The sequence below is a fragment of the Hyperoodon ampullatus genome (assembly GCF_949752795.1).
Source record: "Hyperoodon ampullatus genome assembly, chromosome: 3".
In the NCBI taxonomy this organism is placed as follows: domain Eukaryota; kingdom Metazoa; phylum Chordata; class Mammalia; order Artiodactyla; family Ziphiidae; genus Hyperoodon; species Hyperoodon ampullatus.
In genome coordinates this window covers 116679294-116695675 of record NC_136916.1, presented here as the reverse complement: position 1 = coordinate 116695675, position 16382 = coordinate 116679294, and the positions used below count along the sequence as shown (strand labels likewise).

At 37.7% G+C, this 16382-nt stretch overlaps 1 pseudogene across 1 annotated transcript in view; it reads left to right on the top strand.

Moving 5' to 3' along the window:
* The window catches only part of LOC307049619 (ferritin heavy chain-like), a 91812-nt pseudogene extending 79778 nt beyond the window's left edge, over positions 1-12034 (top strand). The window contains exon 2 of the transcript in view: positions 11329-12034. The product of the transcript in view is annotated as a ferritin heavy chain-like (transcript). The remainder of the gene's footprint in view (positions 1-11328) is intronic.
* The last annotated feature ends 4348 nt before the right edge of the window (positions 12035-16382 follow it).

Below are 16382 nucleotides of genomic sequence, written 5' to 3'. Positions count from 1 at the left end.
TATCAAAGAATGCATAATACCAAGTTCATGCGTTCATTATTAATTAGTGCTCATTAATTTAGGGGACACTTGAGGGCCTAAGAATCCAAATACAGACAAAAAGCAATGTAATATTTTAAAATAGTGTAATTTTCACAGCTTGTGTGTGTTTTTAACAGGACCCCATATACAATGGCATCTATGATGCATGAAAACAAATAAGCTCAGGAAATGCACAGCACTATAAATAAAACAATCGTAGAAAACACAGTGCCAACTTCTCCCTTTGTGATCTTAAATTCAAATAAATCTGTTTTTCATTAGAGCAAACCCTTTGGCTCTTTACATTTTTTTTTTTTTTTACATGTACATGTACTCTCCACACCGCCCTCCACCCAACCCCCATCAAATTTCTACCTATAATGATACTTTTACCTTTGAGGCAACTATTCAGATTTTTTCAAGTTGGCAAAAGCCCTATTTCTTCAGCACATGCAGGCAGAAGAAAGCACCACTATTTTTTAATTAATTTCAGAAAGTTTAAAGGCCTAAATGGGAAAAGTAAACATTTTAAATGATCAGAAGACCACTTAGGAAACTTTCTACGACATCCAGACACAAACAAGACCAAAACCACAAACTGTAAAGAAAAATTTTGATAAATTCAACTACATTACAATGTAAAGCTTCTGTATGACAACAGTTATCATTTTTTAAAAAAAGTTATGAAAAGCTACAGACTGTGAGATGATATTTAGAAATGTAAATTAGCACAATTACTTTCAAGGCAATTTGTCTAAATCTCACAAATTTGGAAATACATGTATCCTATAACCCAGCAATTCTACTCTAAAATGTGTATCTAGAGCAGTAATTCTCAAACTTCAGCTTGAATCAGAATAACTGGAAAGCCTGTTAAAGTACAGTCTGCTGAGCCCCACCCCCAGGTTCTGATTTAGTAAACATGGGTGAAGGCCCTGGAATCTGGATTTCTAACAAGTCCCAGGTGATCCTGATGCTGATGTTGCTGATTCAGGCACTACATTTTGAGAATTACTGCCCCAGAGAAACCATCATGCATGTACCTAAGAGGACACATACAAAAAATGTTCACCATAGTATTGTCTGCAATTGTGAAAAACTAGAAACCACCAATAAGGAAATGGATGAATAAATGTAGAACATTCCAGCAATGCAGTTACATGAATGAACAACATGTATCAATATGAATAAATCTCAAATCATAATGATGAGTGAAAAAGCGAGTTGCAACAGAATACATTCAATATGCCATTTATGTAAATCTTAATCTTATCCATAAACAGTCTCTACTGTTTATGGATACATTCTTATGTATCAAAATTATGAAAACAGAGATAAGAAGGATACATATGAGGGGGGGAGTAGGGAACTGAGATTGAGAAGTGGTTCAAAAGAAGCTTCAATGTATCCATAATATTTTGTTTCTTTAAAACTGACCTCAGGGCTTCCCTGGTGGTGCAGTGGTTAAGAATCCACCTGCCAATGCAGAGGACATGGGTTTGATCCCTGGTCTGGGAAGACCCCACATGCCATGGAGCAACTAGGCCCGTGCACCACAACTACTGAGCCTGTGCTCTCCAGCCCATGAGCCACAACTACTGAGTCCACGTGCCGCAACTACTGAAGCCTGCAGGCTCTACAGCCCATGCTCTGCAACAAAAGAAGCCACTGCAATGAGAAGTCCATGCACTGCAATGAAGAGCAGCCCCAACTCTACACACCTAGAGAAAGTCTGTGTGCAGCAACAAAGACCCAACGCAGCCAAAAAAAAAAACACAACAACACTATGATCTTCCTTCTTTTTCTTAAAAGCAGGAGACGAAATTCCTATACGAAAGAGGTCCTCCCTGTATCCTCCTCATGTTATCACCAAGGATGAGAAATTGAAACCAAGAGAATTCTGTACACTTAGACTCTGTTAAAATCATTCTTCTCTTCCTTTGGCCTCCTCACGGAGGTCAGTCACTTTTCCACACTCGCCTCTCCGTGTTCAAACTAATATAAACGCTAGTAGGTACTGCCATTTCTTTGGGTCTTCATTCGTTATGAGGGCTCTGGTGTCACATAAACAATAAAAATTTGTATGCTTTCCTCTTGTTAATCTCTCCTCTGTCAGTTTAATACTCAAACCCAGCTGAAAAACCCTAAGAGGGTAGAGGTAAAAATATGCCTCCCCTACAAATGTATACAATGTCTCTGACAAGTTGCTCTGAAATTGGCTCAATTCTTATCTTCCTACAACCTCAGCTCCCCAGGAACTTCAAAAGCTATCTCCTCATTAAAGAAGCCTTCTTGGACTTCCCTGGTGGCGCAGTGGTTAAGAATCCGCCTGCCAGTGCAGCAGACACGGGTTCGAGCCCTGGTCCAGGAGGATCCCACATGCTGCAGAGCAACTAAGCCCATGCACCACAACTACTGAGCCCACATACCACAACTACTGAAGTCCGTGCGCCTGGAGCCTGTGCTCCGCAACAAGAGAGGCCACCGCAATGAGAAGCCCACGCACTGTGGAGAAGAGTGGCCCCCACTCGGCACAACTGGAGGGGGCCTGTGTGCAGCAATGAAGACCCAACGCAGAAATAAATAAATTAATTAATTAATAAATTAATAATAAATAAATACATAACTTAATAAAAAAAAAAGGAAGGCTTCCTGACTATACATTCTGAAAGAGCATCTCCAGTCTCTCTCCACTTCCTTTCCCTGGAATTCTCTTTCCAGTTCTTTTATGTTTGTTAATAGCATTTATCACTACCTGACATTATCTTATATATTAACTTGTTTACTGTGTTGCACTCTCTCTAGCATATAAGCTTCATAATTCAGGGACCCTGTCTGGTAGCAAACGTCACTGGTGTATCTAGGGTCTTGACTAATGCGTGGCAAAAAGCAGGGGCCCAGTAAATATTTGTTGGATGTATGAACAAATGAATCTGCCTTTCTCTCTCTGTTCATCTTTCTTACTTTTAATATTCCCTCCACTAACTGTGGGTATGCTCCAGAAGCTGGTGCACTGCCAATGTCCCAGGATATTTCAATCTTTTGTTTTTAATTCAATCCCACATTTCCACTGTCTGAAAGACTGCCCCAGAGTCTCAATGTTTGTTTATCTAACAAACATTATTTTATTTTCTTCAAAAGAAAAAGCCCCAAACTGGGTCCGCTCTTCCCATCCCATCTGCCACCAACTCTTACCACTTCTTTTCCTGTATTTTTTTTCAGCCTTTTGTCACTGTTTATCAGTATTAATACAACTCACAGTAATATACTTTAAGCTTAAATTGAGCATTGCCATTTACAAAGTATGTTAACATTAATGATCTTACTTAACCCTTAAAACCTTATAAAACTGGGTCTTTATCTTACAGAAATGAAGCTATGTTCATAAAAACTTATACATGAATCTTATACAGCCATACCTCATTTTGTTGCTTTGCTTTATTGTGCTTCACAGATAATTGCGTTTTTTACAAATTGAAGGTTTGTGACAACCCTGAGTCAAGCAAGTCTATCAGCACCATTTTTCCAACAGCATTGGCTCTCTTCATGTGTCTACATCACGTTTTGGTAATTTGTGCAATATTTCAAACTTTTTCATTATTATTATATTTGTTATGATGACCTGTGATCAGTGATCACTGATGTTACTACTATGACTCACGGAAGGCTCAGATGAGGGTTAGCATCTTTTAGCTAAGTAGCATTTTTAACTAAAATAAAGTATATTTTAAATTGATATACACAGTATTCTTTTAGACAATGCTACTGCATATTTAATAGACCACAGTATAGTGTAAACATAACTTTTATATACACTGGAAAACCAAAAAATTCATGTGACTTTCTTTATTGCAATATTCACCTTATTGTGGTATCCTGGAATGGAACCTGCAGTATCTCCCAGGTATGCCTGTAGCAGTTTTATTTGTAAGAGCACAAGACTTGAAACCCAAATATCCTTCATTAGGTGGATGGATAAACTGCAGTACACCCATATAATGGAATATTACTCATTACTAAAAAGGAACATACTACAATATTAACGAAGGCAACAACCTGGATGGGTCTCAAGGGTTTTATACTGAATGAAAAAAGCCAATCTCAAAAGTTTCCATATTGCATAATTCCACTTATATAACATTCTAGAAATGAAAAAATTACAGTGATAGAGAACAGATCAGTCATTGCCTGGGGTTGGTGACAGGAGGAAGGTATGACAATAAGGGGCTGTACAAGGGCGTTTCTTTGTGGCAATGGAACAGTTCTGTAACATGATTGTGGCAGTGGTTACACAAATCTATACAATTTTATAAAATTTCATAGAGCTGTACAGCAAAAAACCAAAAAACCAGTACCTGTAGGAACTGTGAAATCTGAGAAAACACCGTAGTTTTTTATTGTTAGCATTGTACCAGTGTCAATTGGCTGATTTTGATAATGCTATCATTGGAGGAAGCTGAGTGAAAGGTACATGGGAATTCTCTCTACTACTTTTGCAACTTTTGTGAGCACAAAATTATTTCAATTAAAAAGTTCAGATTATGTATAATTGCATGAATTGTATACACAATACAAAATGACTGACTTTAATTAGAAGAGCTATTAGGTAAAAAATTTACATTGGAAAGATCCTCATTGCAAACACTAGAGCCATGTTTAATATCTTACAGATCTAGATGTTCTGAATCATTCCAAAAACTTAACAAAAGAGCAACACTCTAACTTGGTACCTGATAATCATGATTAATAAGAAGCAAATTTAATTTTACTAACCTGGAGCTGTAGTCACCAATCAGGGTTTCAAGAATAAATGCTTCTCCTGAAATGGTCTGGTGTTACTCTCTGGAAGGCAAAGCCTGCCATCTGCTATGCAGCAGTCATCTCTCCTGAAATGGGATTAGAGGGAGGTGGGTTTAACTGAATGTTCATTTAAATAAAACCTCATTATAGCAAAATTGTAATGTAATTTTAATCTGTCCCACTTCATATGGAAAGTGAATTTTGGCTAAATATGTATATGTTATACAGATAATTTTGTAAATAAACACTGAATCACTGAAAAAAAAAAAGACATATAAAAGCTGTGAGAGTAGCAGTGGTGCAGTGTCAGCAGCAACAGCGACTCATATTATTAGGGTTTACCAAAGGCACTGTGCTAAGGGCTTACATAGATTGCCTCATTTCATCCTCACAACAGCCATGTAAGGAAGTGTTATTACTATTGCTTTTTATAGATCAAGATATAGAGACACAGAGAGGCTAAGTAACTTGATCTGGGTCACACAGGTGGAAACTGGCAGAACTGAGAACCTCAACTGCTCTTCTAATTCATGTCTACTGCTTTTGCCCCTACATAATAGTGCCTTGATCTTTACTTGCCTCCCCACCTTCAGCTTCCCTTCTCATCAATCCATTTTTAGTTTTCCTATTGCTGCCATGACAAATTACCACAAGTTTAGTGGCTTAAACAATACAAATGTATTATCTAACAGTTCTGGAAGTCAGAAGTCCAAAATGAGTCTCCCTGGGCTAAAATCAAGGTGTTGGCAGGGCTGTGTTCATTGTGAAGACCCTAGAGGAGAATCCATTTCCTCACTTCTTTCCAGCTTCCAGAGGCTACCTTTATTCCTTGGCTTATGGCTTCATTCCTCTACCCTCAAAGCCAGCAACAAGCCTGAGTCCTTTTCACACTGCCATTTCTCTGGTTCTCTCTCTTCTGCCTCTCACTTCCATTTATAAGGAACCCTGTGATTACATTAGGTCCACCTGGGTAATCCAGGATCATCTCCCCATCTCAAGATCGTTTGGTTAGCAACCTTAATTCCATCTGAAAACTTAATTTCCCTTTACCATGTAACCTCACATTTTCACAGGATCTGGGAATTAGGACTTGGACATCTTTGGGGAGATATCATTTCAGGTGACCTTTCTTTTCCTTTCCTACCAATTCCAAACTTTTTCATTTATATTTTTATACTCCTGTCTTGTTCTTAAAATTTTGGTGTGATTTCAGAATAGGTACTATGGTACATAAAATTGCAATTTAAAAAAATCAAAGCTGACGAGAGAATTCTGGGAAGATAGTAGATAAGAAGCACCAGGAATCTGTCTCCCTACCTGGACAACAATTGCTCTGGTAGAATAAGTCTGATGTAACTATTTTGTAACTCTAGAGTCCATTGAAGGTTTGTAACTTCCAGGAAGCTATGTTGGTCAATTTCAGCTCTCAGCATAGCACAGACTGCTTATCCCCCATTCTGGGAACCAGACATTAAACACCAGGACATTCAAAAGCAACTGCATATACAGCAGAAATCAGAAAGTCACCTTGGACTTTCCTGGTGTCGCAGTGGTTAAGACTCTGTACTCGCAATGCAGGGGGCCCAGGTTCACCTGGTCGGGGAAATAGATTCCACATGCATGCTGCAACTAAGGAGCCCACGTGCCTCAACTAAGGAGCTGGTAAGCCGCAACTAAGGAGCCCTCAAGCCACAACTAAAGGAGCCCGCCTGCAACAACTAAGGAGCCTGCCTGCCACAATTAGGACCCAGCTCAACCAAATAAATAAATAAATATTTTTTTAAAAAAAGAAAGTCACCTGACATGCCCAGGGAAAGGCAAGGACTAAAAAAGACCTGAGAATTGGAATAACTTATAAGGGAAAAGAATCTAAGAAGGGATATATATGTCTGAATCACTTTGCTATACACCTGAAACTAACACAACATTGTAATCAACTATATTTCAATTTTAAAAAATAAAAAAAAAATTTTTTTATTATACCATGAGAAAAAAAATTTTTTAAAAGACCTGAGAAGACCATAAGTCTATATCTCAGGCTGATCTTTGGCAGAGACAGCCTATAGCAATTTTTTAAAAAGCAAATCAAAACAAAACCAAAAGCCATCAAACCTTGGGGAAGGGAGAGAATCTGATTTCCATAGTTACCATATCATTAGATTCAAATGTTCATGTTTTCAACAACAACAACAAAAATCACAAGGCATACAAAGAAACAGGAATGTTCACCCACTCAAAGAAAAAAAAACACACCACCAGAACTGTCCCAGAGAAAAACCAGATGATGGACCTATTATACAATGACTGTTTAAAAACTATCATAAAGATGCTCAAAGAACTAAAAGAAAACATGGAGAATTTCAATAAGGAGATAGAAAACCTAAAAAGAAACCCAAAAGAAACTCCAGAGCTACAAAGTGTAATAACTAAAATGAAAATTTCAAAGGCAGATTTGAGCAGGCAGAAGAAAGAATCAGCAAGCTTGAAGATAGGATGATGGAAATGATCAAGTCTGAGGAATGGAAAAAAAAATTAAAGAAAACTTAACAGAGCTTAAGGGAACTGTGGGACATCATTAAGTAAACCACCATACACACATTATGAGTTTCAAAAGAAGGGAAAGAAAGGGAAGGAGATTATTTGAAGAAATAATGGCGGAAAATTTCTCAAGTTTGATTAAAAAAAACAAAACATGAATCTAAACAACCGAGAAGATCAGTGAATTCCAACTGGATAAACTCAAAGAGACCCACACCAAGGGACATTGTGATCAAACTGTTGAAAGACAAAGATAGAATCTTGAAAGCAGCAGTAGAGAAGCAATATATCACATACAAGTGATCCTCAATAAGATTATGTGCAGATTTCTCATCAGAAATCTTGAGGTCCAGAAGGCAGTGGACTGATGCAGTCAAAGTGCTAAAAGAAAAAACTGTCAACCAGGAATTCTATACCTGGCAAAACTAACCTTCAAAAGTGAGAGAGAAATTAAGACATTCCCAGATAAACAAAATCTGAGGGAGTTTGTTACCACTAGTCCTGCCCTGCAGGAAATGCTAAAGGCAGTCCTCCAGGTCAAAATGAAAGGACACTGGACAGTAACTCAAAACCATATGAAGAAATAAAGATCTCAGTAAAGGTAAATACATGGGCTACTATTATTATAAAAGTGGTTTGTAACTCCATTTTTAGGTTTTCTACATGATTTAAGAGAATAATACATTTTAAAAAAACAATTATTAGTCTAAAAGCTAGTTATTATAACTTTGCTTTGTAACTCCACATTTTGTTTCCTATGGAACTTAAGTGACTAATGAATCTATTGGTTTTGAACACAATGTATAAAGATGTAATTTTGTGACATTAATAACTGAAAAGAATGGGGACTGAGCTGTATACAAAAAGAGTTTTGTATGTTACTGAAGTTGAACTGGTATAAATTCAAATTAGAATGTTATAATTTAGGTTATCAAATGTAATCTCCATGGTAACCGCAAGGAAAATAGTTTTAAAATATACACAAAAGGAAATGAGAAGGGAATTAAGATGTTTTACTACAAAAAAAATCAGCTAAACACAAAAGAAGACAGCAATGTGGGAAATAAGGGACAAAAAAAGTATAAGACATATAGAAAACAAATAGCAAAATAATTCTATCAGTTATTACTTTGAATGTAAATAGATTAAACTCTCCAATTAAATGACAGAGATTGAGAGAATGGATTTAAAATAATGATCCAACTATATGCTGTCTACAAGAGACTCACTTTAGATCCAAAGCCAAAAAAGGTTGAAAGTAAAAGGATGGAAAAAGACATTCCATTCAAATAGTGACCAAAAGAGAGCAGAGGTAGAAATATTAATATCATACAAAATAGACTTTAAATCAAAAAAGTTTGCAAGAGTCAAAGAAGGACATTGTATATTAATAAATGGTTGAATACATCAAGAAGAAATAACAATTATAATATTTTAGGCACCTAATAAAAGATCATCAAAATATGTAAAGAAGAACTGACAGAATGGAAGGGGAAAATAGTTCCATAATAATAGTTGAAGACTTTAATACTCCTTTCTCAATAACTGATAGAACAAATAGTTGAAGATAAGTAAGGAGAGGACTTGAACAACACAATAAACCAACTAGATCCAACAGATCCAACAGTATTCCATACAGAACACTCTACCCAACAATGGAAAACACATTCTTCTCAAGTGCACAAAGGACATTCTCCAGGATAGATCATATGTTAGGCCACAAATTAAGTCTCAATAGACTAAAAAGGATAGATGTTATATAAAATATCTTCTCCTACCATAAGGTAAAGTTCAAAATCAATAAGAGAAGGAAAACTGGAAGATTAATAAATGTGTAGAAGTCAAACAACACACTCTTAAAAAAAAACAATGAATCAAAAAAGAAATCACAAGGAACATTAGAAAATACTTAGAAACTAATGAAAACAAAAACACAACATACCAAAACTTATGGAACACAACAAAAGCAGTGCTAAGGGTGAAATTTATAACTATTAGCACTTACATTAAAAAACAAGAAAGATCTCAGATCAATAATCTAACTTTACAACTTAAAAAACTAGAAAAAGAAAAAACAAATAAATCTAAAACTAGCAGAATAAAGGAAGTGATAAAGATTAGAGTGGAGATAACTGCAATAAAGGGTAGAAAACAATAGGGAAAAAATCAATGAAACCAAAAATCAGTTTTTTGAAAGCATCAACAAAATTTGCAAACCTTTAGCTAGAATGACTAGGAAAAAGGAGAGAAGACACAAATTACTAAAATAAAATAAATGAAAGTAGGGACATTACTAGTGAGTCTACATAAAAAGAATTATAAGAAAGTATGAACAACTGTATGCCAAAAAATTGGATAACCTAGATGAAATGGACAAATTCCTAGAAACACAAAACCTACCAAGTCTGAATCATAAAGGAATAGAAAATCTGAACAGACCTATAATAGTAAGGGGATTAAATCAGTAGTCAAACCTCCCCTCCCAAAATATAAAAGCCCTGGACCTGATGGCTCAGTGGTGAATGCTACCAAACATTTAAAGAAGAACTAATACCAATGATTCTTAAACTTTTCAAAAAATTGACAAGGAGTGAATACTTCCAACTCATTCTATGACACCAGCATTACTCCAATACCAAAGTCAGACAAAGACACTGCAAGAAAACTACAGACCAATATCCCTTATGAACACTGATGCAAAAATCATCAATAAAATACTAGCAAACCAAATTCAGCAGCATATTGAAACTATTATGGAGCATGACCAAGTGGAATTTATTCCTGGAATACAAGGAGGGTTCAACATACGAAAAATTGATCAATGTAAATACACCATATTAACAGAATGAAGGAAAAAAACCTTCATGATCATCTCAATGATACAGAAAAAAAGTATTTGACAAATTCAACACCCTTTCATTATTAAAAAAAAAAACTCCCAACAAACTAGGAATAGAAAGAAAATAAATAAATAAAAGGTATCCAAATCAGAAAGGAAGAAGTAAAATTATCTTTGTTCACAGATGATATGATCTTGTATGTAGACAACCCTTAGAGTCCTCAAAAAACTGTTAGAACTAATAAATGAATTCAGCAAATAGCAGGATACAAAGCCAACGCAGAAAAATCAGTTGCATTTCTCAACACTAATAATGAACAAACTGAAAAGGAAATTGTAAAAACAGTTCCACTTATAATAGCATCAAAAAGAATAAAATATTTAGGAATTAACTCACGTAAGGAGGTTAAAGACATACAATGAAAACTACAAAACATTTCCGAAAGAAATTAAAGGAGGCATAAATAAATGGAAACACATCCTATGTTCATGAATTAGAAGACTAGATATTATTAAAATGCCCATTGTATTCAAAACGATCTACAGAGACAAGGCAACCCCTATCAAAATCTCAATGCCATTTTTTTTTCAGAAATAGAAAAAAGCCATCCTAAAATTCATATGGAATCTCAAGGGACCCAGAAGAGCCAACACCATCTTGAAAAAGAACAAAGCTGGAGGTCCCATACTTCCTGATTTCAGAACTTACTGCAAAGCTATAGTAATCAAACAGTGTGTTGCTGGCATAAAGATAGACATATAGACCAAAGGAGTAGAATAGAGACCTGGAAATAAACCCTTGCATATATGGTCAATTGATTTTTCAACAAGGGTGCCAAGACCATTCAATGGGGAAAGAACAGTCTTTTCAACTAGTGGTGCTGGGAAAACTGGATAGCCACATGTAAAAGAATGAAGTTGGACTCTTACCTAACAAAAATTAACTCAGTATGGATCATAGAACTAAACCTAAGACCTAAATCATAAAACTCTTAGAAGAAAACAGCAAAAGCTTTACAACATTGGATTTGGCAATGGTCTATTGGATATAACACCAAAGACACAGGCAACAAAAGAAAAAAATAGACATGTTGGACTTCATTAAAATTGAAAACTTTTGTGCATCAAAGGACGCTTTCAACCAACCATGGTTTCCTGCTTCAACTGTGCTTGGACGGAACAGGTGTTAATCCAGCCCTCCACCCCCTCCTCACAGTGCTCTCAGACTGCCCCAAGGCCCCCTGCTGTTGCTCCAGCACAGGGCAGCCACCATCGTCTCTCCTCACCACCTGCCCTGACCACCGAGGTCCCTCACTGGTGGGCCAGAACTACCACCAGGACTCAGAGGCCACCATCAACTGCCAGATCAACCTGGAGCCCTAAACTTCCTACCTCTACCTAGCCATGTCTTACTACTTTGACTGCAATAATGTAGCTTTGAAGAACTTTGCCAAATAGTTTCTTCACCCATCTCATGAGGGGAGGAAACATGCTGAGAAACTGATGAAACTGCAGAACCAATGAGGTGACCACATCTTCCTCCAGGATATCAAGAAACCAGATCATGAGGACCAGGAGAATGAGGTGAATGCAATGGAGTGTGTATTACACTTGGGAAGCGTGAATCAGTTGCTACTGGAGCTGCACAAACTGGCCACTGCACAAACAACCCCTACTTGTTGACTTCATTGAGACTCATTACCTGAATGAGCAGGTGTAATCCAAAGAATTGGGCGACCACAAAACCGATCTGCACAAGATGGGGCCCCCAAATCTGGCCTGGAAGAGTATCTCTTTGACAAGCACACTCAGAGAGACAATGATAACAAGAGCTAAGGCTGACACCAGCTTCCCATACCCACTGAGTGACTTTCCTGGTCACCAAGGCAATGCATGCATATTGGTAAAGGGGTTACCTTTACCTTTTCTATAGGTTGTACCAAAACATCTACTTAGTTCCTTTGTACCATTCCTTCAAATAAAGCAATTTGGACACTTTCAACAGAGTGAAAATGCAACCCATAAAAGGGAGAAAATATTTGCAAATCATATATCGATAAGGGATTAATATCAAGAGTATATAGGGCTTCCCTGGTGGCGCAGTGGTTGAGAGTCCACCTGCTGATGCAGGGGACACGGGTTCGTGTCCCGGTCTGGGAAGATCCCACATGCCGCGGAGCAGCTGGGCCTGTGAGCCATGGCCGCCGAGGCTGCGCGTCCGGAGCCTGTGCTCCGCAACGGGAGAGGCCACAACAGTGAGAGGCCCGCGTACTGGGAAAAAAAAAAAAAAAAGAGTATATAGAGAACTCCTAAAACTAAACAACAACAGAAAAATAAATAACCTGATTCAAAAATGGGCAAAAGACTTGAATAGACATCTCTTCAAAGAAGATATTTGAATGGCCAATAAGCACATGAAAAGATGCTCAACCTCACTAATCATTATGTAAATGCAAATCAAAACTACAGTGAGATACCCCCTCACACCCATTAGCATAGCTACTATCAAAAAATCCAAAATAATAAATGTTGGCAAGGATGTGGAGAAATTAGAACCCTTGTGCACTAGTGGTGTGAATGTAACATGATACAGCCACTGTGGAAAACAGTATGGTGGTTCCCCAAAAAATTAAAAATAGGCTTAGCATATGACCCAACAATTCCACTTCTGGGTATATGCTCAAAAGAATTAAAAGCAGGGTCTCAAAGATATATTTATGCACCCACATTCACAGCAGCATTATTTGCAATAGCTAAATTTTGGAAGCAACCCAAGGGTCCATGAACAGGTGAATGAATAAGCAAAATGTGGTATATGCATACAGGGGAACATTTTTCAGTCTTAAAAAGGAAGGAAATTCTGACATATTCTACAATATGGATGAACCTTGAGGATGTTATGCTAAGTGAACTAAGTCAGTCACAGAAAAACTAATACCATATGGTTCCATTTGTATGAGGTACCTGGAGTAGTCAAAATCATAGAGACAGAAAGTAGAATGGTGGTTGCCAGGGGCTGGGGGAGAGGGAAATAAGGAGTCATTGTTGAATGGGTGTGGAGTTTCAGTTTTGCAAGATGAAAAGAGTTCTGGAGGTGGATGGTGGTGATCGGTGATCGTTGCTCAACAATACGAATGTAATTAATACCACTGAACTGTTACTCAAACATGATTAAGACGGTAATTTTCATGTTATGTGTATTTCACAATTTTAAAAGTTTGAAAAAAATCAAGGCTAATTCAGGCCAAATCCAGTATGCAGATATACAGACCTTAAGTCTCTATGCAGTTAGTAAATTAAGCAACAACTTTGACTTACCATCCCCCTACTACCTCTCAAATTCCTGGGGCATATATTTTACAATCAAGTTTCCCTAGGCATTCACCAAGTGAGAGAAAAGTATACTTTATTTAGCCAAACTGTCTCAAGCATGAGTGTAGATTAAAGGCATTTCATACATGCAAAGCCTCAAAAAATTTACATTCAACTTATGGTTACCAAAGGGGATAGCAAGGGGAGGCAGGGATAAATTAGGAGTTTGGGATTAACATGTACACACTACTATATATAAAATAGATAACCAACAAAGACCTACTGTATAGCACAGGGAACTATACTCAGTATCTTGTGATAACCTATAATGGAAAAGAATCTGAAAAAGAATATATATATACACATACATATATATGTGTGTGTGTATATATATATATAACTGAATCACTTTGTTGTACACTTAAAACTAACACAACATTGTAAATTAAATATACTTCAATTTAAAAAATGTACATCCCAAGCATTGTTTCTTAGCAGACTACTGTATGACAAAAGTCAGTCCTCAATTGCTGCTATAAGGTATCGTGTATTTTTCTCTAATCTCTTCACAGAACTGATTGTAAACTCTCTGAGGAAGGGACCGCATTTTATATTTCTATTACTCAACGGGATTTTGAGACTGTATTCATACCACAGTAGAGATTCCATACATGTTATTTATTCCAGAGGTATTACAAACAGTAAGTGAATCTTCCGTTAGCAGAGAGGAGGGGAGGAACGGAGTCAGCTGGGAAAATGGGGAGTGTTAAGGCTCATTTCTCCAGCCATTCACCCAGCGGCACTCCATTATCTGGTCTCACCTAGTCCAGCCAACTTTAGTTCTTGCCAACACACACCTTCCCAGAAATAATCATTATTACTATTCTCCGTGATCACTAGTCATATTTAATCACAGAATTACAAATGTGGGGAGTTTCTCTTGCTTAATTTTCAGAAAGCTTCTTGGATTAGGACAACAAGCAGCTACGCCCCACTTCCAAGGAAAGATTGTCTCTGCAGTTCCACTAAGTCCCGGTAGGTGGCGCTGGCACAGTACAAAACAGCTCGAATTTGATCCCTGTTTATTGAAAGAATCCAGCTCCTTTTGCCACCGAGGTTATAAAATTTATTTTTAGTGTGACTTGATGGGCCTTGTCTGAAATTTAACAATATTGGAATCAAATTCTGATACCTAATCACACGGTTGTAAGCTCTATTAGATTTCAATTAGCATTCACTCTGATTTGATTATAAGGCTTCAACCATTAAAATGGCTAATAGGGAGACATTTAGATAATTGCAGCTGCCTGGGGTTATAACATTTGCTATCATTTCCACAGAGTGATTCATGTAAAGACTGGGCCATAAAATTTGTTTTTGTTGGTGGAGACAAGGAATGAGGGCTTTTTGGGGTGGAGGCACTACGAAGCATTTTGCTGTTGTGGTCTGGCAGTTGGGACTGTTTTTCTTTTTTATTCTTATTGTGGGATTGTTTTTTAATTAGGAGGGAAATAAGAGTGTAGGGCGCTTGCCATTTAGCTGTTTTCCAAAAAGATATTGTTGATTCTCCATCTACAATACTGTTTCATTTGGCAAAAGAAAAGAGGCATTAGCCAAGTTTCCTTTTCCTCTTTTTTAATTGAACTGACTTACATTTGAACTGAGAAGATTAACCACATCAAAACTCACCTCCTGCACAAAGGCCTTCCTCAGTAAATGGAACTGGGGTCTCCCCTATCACCTAATACCATTCCTAGGTGCAAATGCTAGAGGTGTTTTACCAAAGTTGCCAGACCGCTTGGTGAGGATATTGAGACATGCTTTAAACGTAAAAGGAATAGTTGGACAAACTGACCTTCAAGGTCACTTCAGCCCCCACCATCTAAGATTCTAGGGATCAACGAAAAAATGTCCCTGCCCCAAAGAGCCCCCAGACTCTAGGAGCAGGACCAGTCACCTAGGGTCTTAGAGCGGCCACACATGGTATATTTTTCTGGGTGGGACAGAGGAGCTGTTCCAAAAAGGTGGGGAAACTCACCTCCAGAAACTCACCCTCTACTCTATGTGGGCCACTAAGAGCCTGAAATTCATGTCTGGAAAGAAAGAAGTCATCGGTGAAAACTCATCTGTTTTTTGTTTGTTTGTTTTTGCAGTACACGGGCCTCTCACTGTTGTGGCCTCTCCCGTTGTGGAGCACAGGCTCCAGACGCGCAGGCTCAGCAGCCACGGCTCACGGGCCCAGCCGCTCTGCGGCACGTGGGACCCTCCCGGACTGTGGCACGAACCCGCGTCCCCTGCATCGGCAGGTGGACTCTCAACCACTGCGCCACCAGAGAAGCCCAACTCATCTGTTTTTAAATCCAATACTTCATCATTTTTACCCACAGATAACGTGATAATTTGCCAATAGGGCTTCAAAACTATATTCCACTCAAGGAAACAGATGTGGTGTCTGAAGACTCAAAACCAGATTGTGAGGGAAGCTTAGAATTCTCTTTTGTTCTGCTAGAAAATATTTCTCATGTACTGTACCAACCTGAAAACATTAATTCTTATAAATAACCTCTCTAGTCTCAGAGGCCTAGGATATAACCCCCTAGAGCCCAGTTTGGGGCAGGACCTAGCCCAAGACTCTACAGACAACAGTCAAACACTTTGCTGTGCAAAAGATCCAGCTCTATTCCAGATCAGACTATGTGTGTGAGAACATAAGAAAATGAAAAACTTTCTTAGAACAATGATCCATCAAGCCTAGTAGTCTGCCTTCTATATGTTTGAATATAAGTTCAGTAATCTTCCAAAAAGACAAACATCCTAGGCTGTCCTATAATGCACTGGGTCTTTTCTTTCCCCAGTACAGGTGGTTGTGAGG